We start from the raw sequence: 12,051 nt of genomic DNA on the forward strand, positions 1-12,051 counted from the left end.
TTTTAGAAAAAATGCATTTCCTATGTGCTGGGTTTTCTTTTTTTTTTTTGAGCAACTAAAACAAATAAAAAAAGAAAATTATTCTTTTTAAAAGAAGAACAGAATTAGCAAGGCACACCTCTGGGAATTGGACAGGCAACCCACAAAACAGCCTTCAAATGCTCCAGCTGATTGTTTCTCACACTCATGATGTATGTGCACATGATATACATAAATCCACTTGCCTCACACAGAGCAAACAGAAAGGGAGAGAGTTCATGGACTGCTTTTCATTCAGTCACCATACACATGTTTCATTGCTGAGCATATGTATGCATGGCACATACACAAAGAGCAGCAACAGTTACATATGGTGCCTACTGCTGTTAAGAGCCTGTCACAATGCACTTCCCAGTGTCTGAACCAGGGTAGGCTCATTTGAAAGGATTTTGCAAACCACTCAGACTTACATTTTGGAGGAGATGGATAGGAGAGGGTTATAGGACAGCTTTAATATTATTTTTATGCACAATCATGAAGCTAAATTCCCTTCCTTTCTCTCTCTCCCCTCTAGCTGACATCTCAGCATCTACTTGAGAGCACAAATTGACCAGGAATCTGCATCTGCCAAATAAATCTCCTTCTTAAGCTGTATTAGCCATCCATCTCTTTTCCTTCTCTACCTCTGCCCTTCAGGAATTAATTCAGTGTATTCCTTACAATATATTCCTTTCCACAAACCACATTTCTTTAATCTAAAAGTAAGCCAATATCTTGAACCAGGGAAAAGAAATTCCTCCTTCAACTGTCCTACCAACATCCAGGCACAAGTAGCCCGAATACACAGTGCTGTGTGTGAATAGAGATCCAAGTACCCTAACTAGTGGAGTGCCAGGTCAGAATTTTAGAGTGCAGTCTTCTCTATTCCTTCTTCTTCCAACATAGCTTGTCAGTCCATTTTGACCCTTTTTTTTTCCACTGGCCAATTTTCCATCTCTTGTTTTGTGGTGTTGGACATGACCCGAGCTCATGACAAGGTGAATTTACCTGTGATACAGCAAGGTTCTACACGCATTACTAAAGGGCTAACCCAATAGAGAGTGAGCTGGTTGCTCCTCAACCCTTGTGTATCCCCACAGAAAGAGCACCAATGCACGACAGCAGGCATCAGGATTGGCCCTGAATTTCCTGTCTGATTCTCAATTCCAAATGACACACAGGCAAATTCCCACCAATGCTATTTGTGCATCAGAAATATGACACAAAATTGGAGGGATGGAATACCTCTTTTATGAAGAAAGTCTGAGAGGGTTGGGTTTATCCAGTCCGGAGAAGCGAAGGCTCTGGGGAGACCACAGAGCAGCCTCCCAGAATCAAAAGGGGGCCTGCAAGAAAGATGGGACCAAACTTATGATAGGACAAGGAGTAATGGTTTTAAACTAAAAGAGGGTTGATTTAGATTACAGAAGTGAGGGTTGTGAGACACTGGTACAGGTACCTCAGAGAGATGGTAGATGCCCCATCCTTGGAAACATTCAAGGTCAGGTTGGATGGGGCTCTGAGCAACCAGTTCTAGTTGAAGATTTCGCTGCTCATTGCAGGGAGGTTGTACTAGATGACTTTTAAAAGCCCCTTCCAACACAAAAGATTCTATGACTACAACAAATTTTTATTAATTTGTAAACAGATGTAGCTTCTGCCTTTTATTAAAATAAATAAATGCAAGTAGTGACTCTGCAGAGTCAGCACATATGGAAGGAATCTAATATCACCACAGTTATGTATAAAATATCCTGTCATTATAAGCCTAATCTTGTCTCCCTTTCACTATTTAGCTTTCCAGAAGTTAAACCTGTCTTCTTGAATTTTCACAGGCTAGCTTTGATGTGCAATATTGGTGGAAAGTTTGGAGGTAAAGGGGATAAGATATTTATGTGAGGCAGCACTTGCACTACTTCCTCTCTTTTCCTTGTCCATCTTCAGATGCATTAGCATGCTGTGAAAAACCACCATTTCCCTTTTTCCTGGAACACCTAGTACCTGTCCCAAGGAAACAAAAAGAAGCTGGTCCCATGCTCTGCAAAGAGCTTATTACTTGGCCCATCCTTAGCAGCTTCTGTTTGGGACAAGCACCAGATGAAACAGAAACATTATTTTGATGCAGGGACAGGCATTCATTAATCAAGAGGTCAGCAGCCTCTCCAAATCTCAACAACCCAAATCCACACACAGCTTCAGAGGATGAGGTTGGTGTGGGTTGAACAGGAGAGGGACAGCCACATGCAGAGGGGAAGCAGACCCATGGAGGGGTGCTACTCAGTTCCCTCTCCTGTGTGTACAGAGCAACAGGATCTCTTTCAGCTTTGGATAAGCCTGAGCTCAGATTTCTATTGCTGCAGGTCTTGTCCTTGTTTTCTGCTTCTGAATGCAATAAAGCACAATGTTCTATGACTCTCTAAGCATTTTAAATTACTTCACATATGGTTTTGAATGTTTGACAGATTTATATTAAATATAAATGATTTTTATGAAATAACTGTATGAAAGTGTTTCTTTGCAAATCACTGTGTCGGCTGTGAGCAGAACTTAAACCCAGGGCTTAAATGTACCAATCATAGCTTCAATTTTGTGTTAGGCTGTCTGAAAAGCCTCTGGGAAATAAAAAACAAACTCGCAAACCTTTCAGCTTATGGTCCACCAAGGGGTTAAGCTGAAGGACAAGAACAGAAATATAATTTTAATTGTGCATATTTTTCCTAGTTATTCCAGTAGCTTCTGCCTCATAAATTCTCATGACAATTGCATAATGCTGAACTTATCTGCTGGGAATTCCAAAGGAAAGGCTTAACCCTTTTATTTTCTTGAAGTTTGCTAATTAATTCTATGTCTTTCAGCAAGAGGAGGCAGCTTACCCAAATGACCAGTCCCGAAACAAACACTGACGTATGTACTGTACTGTACTGTACGTGCTCTGTACTTTCAATTTGCCTGCCTGGGCCACCGAGGAATAGGCAAACTCATTCGGGTAAAATTAGAATTGACACACACCTTGCTATTTAAATAGGTTTTTGAAACATGGGGGCCTATTAACCATTGCTTTGTAGGATGGATCCAGGGGCTTGCGTTTAAGCTAATGTCCCACTGAAGTCACTATGGGAAGGGTGGAATTAGGCCCTGGGTAGTTTGTTTTCCCCAGCAGTGGCTGCCTGCTAATTGCAACTGTTGAATGTATGCATATTCATTACACCACGGAGCTCAGGAAGCTGCAGCTAATGTGCTGAATCAGGTAGTAAATCAGACTGATTAAGATACACTTTGGTTTAAAAGACACACTAATCACACAGCCTTATCTTTGGAGCTGACTTTCAAATCACAACACAAGGGATGCTGTAGAGAAGACAGGGACCTGAACAGGTGTCTAATGTCAACCTCCAGGAGCTGGGGGGGCACCCAGGTGTCTCCCACAGGACTGACAACTAGCACAGCCACTGCAGTGGGAAGACTGACAGTGCTTCTCCCTGAGCCCCAGCGATATCAGATTTCCCACTGCTCCTCCTGGCTTCTACCACACTCCAACAATGGCACAGTTCCCCCCATCCCAAAAGCAGAAAATCTTGGGAGACTCCAGCAGAACCACCAAGTGCAATCTTTGCAACCTAGGAGCTAACCCAGCCCAGTGTTTGCCATTCCTGTTATTTTTAACATTACTCACCAGGGTTCTGGATGCAATACAGCCTTGCTTTGTGGTAAGCTGGAGAGGGTCAGCTGGAAAACGCTTAACCCAATTACAGAATGACTACCTCAGAATATATACAAGTAGATGAATCTGCAAGCCATGCCTCATGCTTGGAAGCCCTGGGGACCTTATGGTATGAGATTTTGGGAAGTGTGTGCAGGCACAGGTGTGCTGGGACCCGTTTCTGCTCGTCTCATCCTTGTTCTGTGTTGCAGAAGACAACATGCATGGAGATGCCCCGCTGTACACACAGTGGGGCTCCTTTTCACCTTAATACACCTTTCTTTACTTAGCTCTCAGATACACTGTGGGAGTAAAGGCACTCTCAAGAGATGACTGTGGAGAATAATTGTGGATTCATTATAGAGCACCTCCGCAATAATATCTGCTTTCAGTGTTAGCCATTTCATGTCCCTCTGTCCTGTAGGAAAGGAGTTCTTCCTTACACAAGCAGTTCTGCATCTGCCTGGAAGCCAAGCGTGGGAGAAGAACAAGACCTCCATAAATGTGCTCAGTGAGTTAAGTTGTTTGTTTTGTGATAAATAGCATGCTATGCTGATACCTTCAAGTCTTTAACATTCATGACTCACAATTTAAAGCCTGGAGCACGTAGTGGTGTTTGCTTCCAGATTTAACCTTCTGAAGCCCCCTTTGCTTGTGCTCCAGACTTGTTTAGTTTGACAGTTATGTGAATTCCAGCCATTGGACTGAAATTTCCATCCTGGTTTGAATGAGCAATGCCTCCCCTTCACACAACAAGCATGTCTGAAAAGGTGCATGCACATAAAAAAAGGCACTCTCTGGTTTCAAAGTCTGCCAAGTGTTTGCAAACACATCTCATTTTTGTCTGGTTCTCTCTCGGCCTTCTCTGTACAGAAGTGAAAGTAGTGGGAGGAAACCTTCCTCCCCACTTCATCTCTCTATCTATGCCACTCTCAGCAGCAACATACACAAAGGCACTGCAGTCTGTAAGGTGTGATTTGAAGGATGTGTTGGACTTGCCTATTCTGCCACAAATTTTGCCAGATCTGACAGTTCTGTTACCTTCCTCTGGCTCCCCGTAACACAGATATCCAACACAGGAGCACTTCTGCTGTTTGTGCAAAAGACACACACACCAGTGCAAATGGTGGCAAAGGTCATTGCCAGGAGAGATCTCTAAAGTATCACCAACGCCCCAACAACTACTATGAATTAAACCCTAGATCAAAGTTGTCTGCATCTGGGGTGAACTTGTCTCTCATTCTGAGCATTAAGCATCTTCTTCATCCTGGTTGTCTGACGCAACTCAACCCTTAGCCATCCTTAAAGCCTGCAAGTGTTCAGAGTTGTACTTTAGGACATCAGTCCTGTGTTTAGCAAGTACTAATGCTTCTGGAGTACACCATCTTCCATCTCCAAGTAGCCACCATGCTCACTGCCTCTGCATTACTCACCTCTACTTGAATTACTTATAGAGTGAGGCTGGGAAGACAGCAGAGATGGAAGAAACAGATGCAATATATTAGTCACCCTAATAATAATAACCAAAGGAAGAAGTAGCGAATTAGGAAGCAGAAGAGAGGAAATATTTCAGCTGAGGTTTGAATGCACATGACACAGGTTGGCATAGATTTGAGAGAAGACAATTCTCTCACCAGCCAAATTTAGCTGTATGGCAGGTCAGAAGCAGAGCAAGACAGACAAGTTAGCCTGGAGCAACCCACAGAGAATTTTGAAAAGGAGAGTAACTTATAAATAAAACACAGCCTGAGTGGGCAGCGCTGTTGTGGTCAATTCCAAATTAGCAGGGAACTCAGCATGGAAAAGTGTGATCATGCCTTGAAATAAAATGGGCAAAAATGGCAAAAAATGGCAAACAGCAGCATTTGGCACATATTTCAGTATCTGCAGAGCAGGCTGCAGGGACAGTCAGAGAAGAATAACTCTTGGAAATAATTCCTATGAGATGGAGTGGCAGAGTTGCATCCAGAAAAGGAAAGAAATCTGTAACTGATTTTCGGTGCCTGTGCCACTAAGCAAGCAAAAACCCATGATAGGGTGGGGATAACAATGGTGTGTAAGCACAAAGGATGACTGACTGTTTTGGCTACCTCTTGACCACTGTGGTGCTACAGAGACTCTCTGTACTGACTCAAGGTACTGACCCAGTGGCCCAAGCTGCCATCTCCACCACCTACCTACTGCCAGAGAGGATCACCCTCTTTTTCAGCAACAAGGTATTTTCCTGTGCCCACACTTCCAGCAACTGTTTCTTCTTTAAAAGGCACCTTGAGTCTAATGTCCTGAACAGCCCCTCTTCCGCAGGTCTCACACTGTGAACTGCAGTCAGAGCAGCAGGGACAAAAAGCACTACAAGAGGAGCAGTCAAGAGAGGCAAAACAGATAAAGGACATCCTTTGTGCTCTTAAAGCCTCTCCTATCACGTTCTGCAGGTTTCTAACAGTCACTGCCAGAAAAATTCACATGGCAGAGAAACTCTCCCCATCTCTTGCTTAGCAGCAGGCTCTGCCTCCAAAGCAGATTCTTGCACTTGCTTGTCTGTCTCCTCTTTACAAACTGATGTTGCTGCACAATGGATCACATTTAGGATACTATTATATTAAATCATGTAACTTCACCGCCTTGTGCAAAGCATGTTTGGCATCTGTAGGAGGAAAATATATCTCTTTAAGGAATCTAAAGAACACGGTATCAAATTGGCAAATGCCACTTCTTTTTTAAGATGAAAACAAACAAGTGCTTCAGAGGAAATGGCTTTCAATATATAATTTTCAAAAGCAGATTTTATTGGCTGATGTAGCTAGACCATGTTAGTAAGAAGATATCATCTTAAGCCCGGGGCAAGGGAAGAGGAAGCAGCAGCAGCATGCTGCATAGGCAGACCTTTTGCCAACAGCAGAGATTAACTAGCATGCAGATAAACTTTATAAGGGTCCAAATGGATGTTGAGCCACGAAGAGAGACTACAGTTAAGTGGAAATAAGCTTTGCTGAATACATGAAATGCCAAAGGATCTGCAGAGGAACTCTTAGCAGAAAGAGCCATTAATCACTGTAGCCAGCTGCATCCCATATACAGCGCTCACCTTGTGAACCTGAAAAATATTACTGTAATAAGAAAAAAGACGTCCTTCAAAAGCTTCTTCAGGTGCCCTATGCAGAGACTGCAGTAACTCTTTGGGACAGATTATTTTCTGGCTGTATTTCTTAGTAGGCGGATTCCTCAGCTCCATTTCCAACAGCAACTGACATAACTAACATCACTTTCATCTGTCGCAGTCACCTTCCCCTATCTTTTCCCTACAAAAAGAGCTCAGACAAGTGTGGGAATGGCAAGGGGGGAGCTGAGGGGGAAAGAAATGAATTGGCTCATCCAGTTGTAAACTTTACCACCTCCCCCCCGCCATAGGTAGAACTAAAATTCCCAAAGGCCTTTCACGAAGGGCAAATACCATGCCTTCTTTTTTCTCCAATTCTTTTGATGTGGCTGTGATCCTAATCAAACAATGAAAAATAAAACCCCATGCATAGAAACAAGATCACCTCTGGCTTCATTCTGGCTTACATTTCCATCCCCTGGAGTTGAGTCAGCATCAGGCGTTCCAGCTGCCTAAAGAAGAAAAAGGTGAGCTGCAAATATTACTCACAGGCGGAGGCAGCAGCAGACAGGGACAAGTGAGTCAATTCCCAGTTGGCTCCAAGAGTTCCCATCATCCCCTCTACATCAGCACATTCTAAAGTAGGTTCAAAATGACCTTGTAAATTCCCCCCTACGTCACGACAGGGGCCTTGAGGACCTCCTCCTTCTTTATAATTCAGCTTTCATCTCTCTCCCTTTCTCATGCATATTGCATTTTATAAGTCACTTGCCCTAAAAAAGGTACAAAAAGTTGCCTGTGTATGTCAAGTTGTCTACAGAGAAGGGACTTTTCTAAGCAAGGGCTCTCCAGCTGGGACTATTCACATTAAATTGGAAGCTAACTCCTGAGGATACCAGGACTGCTGCCTGGAGCACACACTTAATTTTCTAAAAATAAATTGCTGTTATTCATAGAAAACCAGGTTGAAAGGGGACCTCAAGGATTATCTGGTCCAACCTTTCTTGGCAAAATGACGGTAGCAGCATGATCTAGATAAGATAGGTCAGCATCCTATCCAGCCAAATCTTAAAAGTGTCCAATGCTGGGGAATCCACCACTTCCCCGAGGAGGTTATTCCACTGGCTGATTGTTTTCATTGTGAAAAATATTCCTCGTGTGTCTAATCAGAACATCCCCAGAAGTTACTTATATCCATTATCCCTCATCTTTTCGGTATGACCCTTGTGAAAAGAGATTCTCTATCTTCTTTGTAGCCTTTATATGCTGAAACATGGTGACAAAGATCTCCCTAAGCCTTCCTTTCTCAAGGCTGAACAAACCCAGTTCTCTCAACCTTTCCCCGTATGTCAGGCTCTCCTTTATTTGGATCATGTTTGTGGCCTTTCTTCTTACACCCCCTCTAGGGAAGCCAGTTGCTTGATCACAGCTCTGAAGTGCCTGTACACAAACACACACAGCATGAAGAATAAACAGAACTAAAAATCTGTGTGTGGTCGCAGGGCCATGATCTAATTGCAATTACAGAGACCTGGTGGGACAGCTCACGTTACTGAATGCTGTCATGGATGGCAATGTATTTTGTAGAAAGGACAGGTCAGTGAAGGGAGGAGGTGGAGTTGCTCTTTATGTGAGAGAGCAACAGGAATGTATTGAGCTCTACCCAGGGCCAGACAAATGAGCTGAGAGTTTATAGGTAAGAATTAAGAGACAGGCTAGTATGGGTGATGCTGCTGTAGATGTTTACTGTAGGTCATCTGATCGGGAGAAAGAAGCTGATAAGGCTTTCTATGGACAGCTGGAAGTATCCTCAGGGTCACAGGCCCTGGTTCTCCTGGGGGACTTCAACCGCCCTGATACTCACTGGGAGACAAAATGGCCCAGCACAAACAGTCCAGGAAGTTCCTGCAGGTCACTGATGAAAACTTTTGATGCAAGTGGTGGAGGAGACGATGAAGAAAGGTGTGTTGTTGGACCTTGTACTACAAAACCAGGAGGAACTGGGTGAAGATGTGAAGGTTGGGAGCAGCCTTGGCTGTAGTGACTGTGAGGTGATGGAACTCAGCATCCTGCATGGAGGAAGCCAAGAAGTAAGCAGAACTAGAACCCTGAACTTTCAGACAGCCAACTTTGATGTTTTCAAAGAACTGCTTATAGGAATCCCATGGGTTAGGGCTCTAGAAAAGAGGGTCCAAGAGATATGGTCAATATTCAAGCATTACTTTCTCTGAGTTCAAGACCAGTGTATCCCCATGATTAAGAAACCAAGCAAAGGGGGCAGGAGATGAATAGGGAGCTTCAAGTAAATCTCAAACAGAAGAAATAAGTTTATGGAATGTGGAAAAAGGGACAACCCACATGGGAGGACTATAGGAACATCACTGGTGTATGCAGGGATGGGAGGAGGAAGGCCAAAGTCCACTTGGAATTGGGCTTGGCAAGGGATATCAAAGACAACAAGAAGGGCTTTTACAAGTGTATGAAAAGCAAGAGGAAGAAGAAAATATTTTTAGGGAAAATATGGGGCCGGTGATGGATCAAATGGGCATCCTGGTGGTGGAAGACACAGAGAAGGCAGAATTACCTAATGCCTTCTTTTCATCATCTTTTACTAATGGTGTTGGCTGTCAAGAAACCCAGACCTTTGGAGGAAAAGATGATGGGAGAAAGGAAGACTTCTCCTTGGTTGCAGAGGGTTAGAGATTGGCTAGACAGAGTTAACACTCATAAGTCCATGGGCCCTGATGGGATACACCCATGGATGCTGAGGGAGATGTTGTTGCTAAGCCACTCTCCATCATCTTTGAAAAATCATGGAGAATAGGAGGAAAACTGGTGTTACTCACATCTTAAAAAAGGGTGAGAAGGATGACCCGGGAAACTGCTGGCCAGGCAGACTCACCTCCACCCCTAGAAAGGTGATGGAACACATCATTCTGGAGGTTGTCCCATGACATCCCATGAGCACGTAAAAGAAGGTCTTCAGAAGTGGTCATCATGGATTCAACACAGGTGAATCATGCTTGAACAGTCTGATAGCCCTCTATCAGATTGGAAGGGCAGGAAGGGTTGATGAGGGGAGAGCAGAGGATATTATCTACCTCAGCTTCATCAAGGCTTTTGACACTGTCTCCTATAACATCCCTGTAGGTAAGCTCCAGAAATGTCTGTTACATGAATGGACAGTGGGGTGGATCAAGAATGGCTGAATGGCAGAGGTCAGAGGGTCATGATCAGCAAAGCAGAATCCATTTGGAGGCCTGAAGTCAGTGGCATTCTCCAGGGATCAATCCTGGGGCCAGCCTTATTCGTTGTTTTTATCAACCACCTGGACAAAGGGATAGAATGTACCCTGAGCACATTTGCTGATAATACAAAACTGCGGGGAGTGGCTGGTACACTTGAAGGCTGTGCTGCCATTTTTAGGCTGGAGAGCTGGGCAGAGAGAAAACCAATGAGGTTCTGCAAGGGCCAGTGCAGGGTCCTGCACCTGGGGAGGAATAACCCCGAGTACCAGCACAGGCTGGGGCCTGACCTACTGGAGAGCAGCTCTGCAGAGAAGCACCTGGGGGTCTTGGTGGATGACAGGCTGACAATGAGCCAGCAGGGCCCTTGTGGCCAGGGGGGCCAGTGGGATGCTGGAGTGCACCGGGAACAGTGTGACCAGTGGGATGCTGGGGTGCACTGGGAACAGTGTGACCAGAAGGTGGAGAGAGATGATCCTTCCCCTCTACTATTCCTAGTGAGGCCACATCTGGAGAGCTGCATCCAGTTCTGGGATCCTCAGTACAAGGAAGATGAGGAGCTACTGGAGAGAGTCCTGTGGAGGCCACAAAGATGATGAGAGGTGTGAAGCATCTCTTTAATGAAGTGAGTCTGCAAGAGCTGGGGATGTTTAGTCTAGGAAAGAGAAGACTGAGAGGGGATTTCATCAATGCATATTACATCTCAAAGGTGGGTGTCAAGAGGATGGTGCCAGACTCTTTTCAGTGGCACCCAGTGACAGGATGAAGAGCAGTGGCCATAAACTAAAACTTTACATTCGGGGTGGCAGAGAACTGGAACAGGCTGCCCAAGGCGGTTGTGGAATCTTCCTCTCTGGAGCCATTCCAAACCCACCTGGACACATTCCTGTGTAACCTGCTCTGGGTGACCCTGCCACGGTGAGGGGGTGTCAGAGACTGAAGTATTATATTTTATGACTTAAACATTTTCATGAAGGACTTTTAAAACTTTATTACAAAAGCTGCAGAGAAGACTAACACACCTGAATGGGGCCCTGAGGCCTGACACTGCTCGCTGATGAAGATAAGATAAAGTAACAACCCAGGGCTGGCGACATTCACAAAGCACAGGCTTAACCTTCCAAGATGAGGACCACAGTCCCAGGGCTATCAGCTGCCAGGCTCCCACAGACCCTTGCACCAAAGGGCAGGGGGAAGAGAGGCTCTGGGTATCTTGGAAAAGCCTCTGGTCAGAGGTGCCGTGACTGCCCATCCTCCACTGTGCAGAGGAGCCCAGCTGAGGGGTCCTTGCCGGGGGGGGGCTTATCCACAGCAGAAGGGGGTGACATGGCCCATCACAGGGGCCCCCAGACCCTGCACCAGAGCCCCTGAGGTGATGCAACAGACCCTCGGGTTGAAAGGCACAGTGTGTCAAGCCAGCCCCTGCAAGAGAGGCACATGGGCATTCCCACCTGGCCCAAAGTGTATATTAATCCATGGGATTCTGCACTCTGTGGTGTGTGGTGTGGTGGCATGACATGGTGTGTGGCAGCGTGTGGCAGTGCGGCCACAGCAACGGGGGACCCTCACCACCAGCAGACCGGATGGAGGGGAGCAACGAGACGTCGTTGGGACCCTCGGATGGGTGATGTGCTTTCACCTAACCCCTGTCACCTCTCCCTGTTCCCCCACCCCCCACGCACACTTCTTTTTTTCCATTTCTTTCTCTCTTTCTTTTCTCTTCCCTTCTCTTTGCCTCTCTACTATTAAATAAAATACATCCATTTTTTGGCAACGACATCTAACCTCATTTGGTTTTAATCTCGTTTCTGGGAATATTTTGAACCTTCTAAGTTCTTTTCAGTTTATGCTCAGAGACTTAGCTTGCTTTGCTTTTCTGGCTTTAAACCAGATCATAACAGGGGGTTGGACCAGATGACGTCCAGAGGTCCCTTCCAACCCTAAGGATTCTGTGACTTTGTGAGTCATTCCATAACTTTCCCAGGGACTTA

General features: G+C 45.1%; 1 long non-coding RNA gene across 1 annotated transcript; it reads left to right on the plus strand.

The window, feature by feature from the left end:
• The first annotated feature begins 240 nt into the window (after positions 1–240).
• Positions 241–11,552, plus strand: LOC121674487. Its single transcript, XR_006019633.1, has 3 exons — positions 241–253; positions 9,791–9,793; positions 10,984–11,552. It is a non-coding gene; the product is annotated as an uncharacterized LOC121674487 (long non-coding RNA).
• Positions 11,553–12,051: the final 499 nt, after the last annotated feature.

This window comes from Corvus kubaryi, unplaced genomic scaffold, assembly GCF_017639235.1.
Source record: "Corvus kubaryi isolate FWS band 111438036 unplaced genomic scaffold, C.kubaryi_AGA036_p1.0 68, whole genome shotgun sequence".
Lineage (NCBI taxonomy): Eukaryota > Metazoa > Chordata > Aves > Passeriformes > Corvidae > Corvus > Corvus kubaryi.